Source organism: Lactuca serriola, chromosome 9 (genome assembly GCF_051521515.1).
Source record: "Lactuca serriola cultivar US96UC23 chromosome 9, Lser_US96UC23_V15, whole genome shotgun sequence".
Classification (NCBI taxonomy): domain Eukaryota; kingdom Viridiplantae; phylum Streptophyta; class Magnoliopsida; order Asterales; family Asteraceae; genus Lactuca; species Lactuca serriola.
The window spans coordinates 195,717,546-195,720,560 of NC_136416.1; positions in this window are offsets into that span (position 1 = coordinate 195,717,546).

A 3,015-nucleotide genomic window follows, 5' to 3' on the forward strand; every position below is an offset into this window, starting at 1 on the left:
TGCTGCACTTTCAATCATAACTTCCGAGTTACAAAATAAATCCTTATTGAGGACTCCTTCTTCTTAGGATAAGTACTTTCATTCATCTATTGCAATAGATCGATGGGTCATGTTCTAATGACCTCTCATCGTATGATGCAACGCTTAGACTCAAGTCTCTTAGAGTCAAATTCCAGAATGGAATATACCTTCCTTCATATTCTAATGTGATATAATCACATTTTTAACATGTAGCATGCCTAGCTACAAACTCCCTTTTTTTAACGAGCGCGATACTATCAATCGCATTGATTTCAATCTTCTGACTTGAGTCAAATGCTACCTCGAACTTGGTTCTATGAACCACGTAACAAACTCCTCGTAGTTGGACTCAATTTGATATGACCACTAGGGTCAGAATAACAACCATCTTACTAGTCACTACCGAAACAAGGGTAATGACACACTTGAACAAAACGAAATCAATTACTAGCTTCTTGGTAACCTTGTGACTTTCCCTGATCCAAGTGTGAGTCTTGTGCTTCCGGTAGTATATGCATCTACTACCTTTCACACCTACTCATACTCGTCCCAAGTATTGTCCCGCAGTCGACCAAGTCACCATACAAGAAAATCACAAAACAATTTAACACATACGAAAGTGTCCAAAGAATCATAAACATTTTCCCTAGACTCTACTAGGACTTCTTCATTGCTCAATCTTCAATCGTCAACTCGATTGGTGATGGAAATACCAGACGATGAGACAACTTCAAGAATTTCATCAATCGTTCCATCATCCTGCCAATCGAAGGTGTACTTCAGACGTATCGTACTCCTCTAAACGTACTGTTATTTCATCAGAAATATTCTAAAGGCAAGATACCACTCTTACGATATCTTCTGATAGGTGTCATCCACTATTATAAGCCTTCTTCATTTCCTCCATTTACTCAATTCTCTATGAGTCTTCACCATGACCTTTCGTGCACCCAAGCAGACGTTCGGTGTACCAGGTGAGAATTTAAGATAAGAAAGCTTTATTTACGATAAACATATAAACCTCCTTATCACTCCGAAACATTTACATGCTAGTTCTAATATCGTAGTCATACGCTTAGAATCCTATACACATAAGGTTTCCAGATTCGGTCGGCAACAGACCATAGATCTAAACAAATAATAGCATCAATTTAGCTATCACACAAAACAATTAGCACATAAAATCATTTTAGGAATCATTCCTAAAATAAACCAGTGCTTGTGTCAATTTAGGTGTACTACCTAACATATTTTAGACACACTCCTCACAATCATTACTCAGCATTCTAAGTTTAAGTTTAGAAATTTCCTACAAATTCCTAGTTCGCTTAAACTAATGCTCTGATACCAATTGTGACATCCCCAATTTCACGACCAGAAAAGACCGATTTGTTTATGCTTTGTTTTATAAATCAGAGTAATCGTTTAAAGAAAATGGTTGCGGAATTTGTTCCCAAAACAAGATATGATAGTAACTTATCAAAACATTTATCAAAGAGAATGTATTTTCATTTAATAATAAAACCTCGGGATGTCATGTTCCGATACAGACATATAAGCATAAACAGAACTTACATTTAATTACACTAATGATTTATATCTCCTTTAAATCTCTCTGTGAAATATGTCTTCGTATCGATACCTGTGATACAAAGAAAACTCAGTGGGTCAGGCTTGGGAGCCTGGTGAGAATATAGGGTTTTCATCGCATAATGTTATATCATATATTTATAAATATAGAACATTCAAACTTGTACATTTTCACCATATAAAGGCAACTCTTATCCCACCCCATAGATCCTCACAACGACACGATCTAAACTCTCGTATCTAAAATTTTCCTCTTTACCTGATCCCTACTCATGGATCTAAAACTAACCTTTTCACTTGATCCATACTCACGGATCTAAAACTAACCTTTTCCCCTGATCCATACTCACAGATCTAAAACTACCTTTTCACCTGATCCATACTCACGAATCTAAAACTACCGAATCCATACTCACGGATCTAAAACTAACCTCCTGATCTGATCCATACTCCCGGATCAATAATTGTACCCATTCCATACTCCCAGAATAGGGACAATTAACTATACCCTAATCCTGATCTGATCCATACTCTTGGATCTATAACTGTGCCCAATCCTTACTCCCGGACTAGGGACAATTAACTTAGTCTTAATCAATATCTGATCCATACTTCCGGTTCTATAACTGTGCCCAATCCATACTCCCAGACTAGGGAAAATTAACTTAGTCTTAATCCATACTCCCGGACTAATAGCAAGTTTATCTCCTTACTTGATCCATACTCTCGGATCTGAAACTAACCTCTTGGTCTAATCCATACTCACGGATCTAAAACTAGCCTCTTGATCTGATTCCTACTCACGGATCTAAACTAATCTCTTGATCTGATCCATACTCACGGATCTCATCTATCCATGTCCTACCCAACATATTTCTAATTACAAAATACATATACAGTTTAACTCATTAAAACCTATATAGTGCATGTATTCCACCAACATCTCAAATAAACAACAATATATAAACACATAGCACGTATTTCACCGCAAATACTTAATATTTATGTGTTAAAAGAAAGTGACCACACACTCACTTGATCAGAAGATGATCGGACAACACTACGGCTTATAGAAGTAGTATTCTTCGGTAGATCTGGAAGATCTTCACAAAAATTTGCTTCTCGCAGGCAGAGCTTCGGCTCGGGAATCACACTTCTTGGGATCTTCGGGGCTTTCTTCGGGGATCGGGAATGATATCGGGGCTTCGGGGGTACTTCTTTGCACGTAAATCGAGGTAATATGGGTGAGAGATGAGAGAATGAGCAACCAAACTCGGCTGGCCCTTCAAATCTATTTATAGGGAAAAATTTGCCCTTGCCACGTCGTGGCACCTTTTTCCACGTCGTGGGTGTTGGATTGGTGTCTAAGTCCATAACTATTTTGGTATGTGCTTGACCCGATGG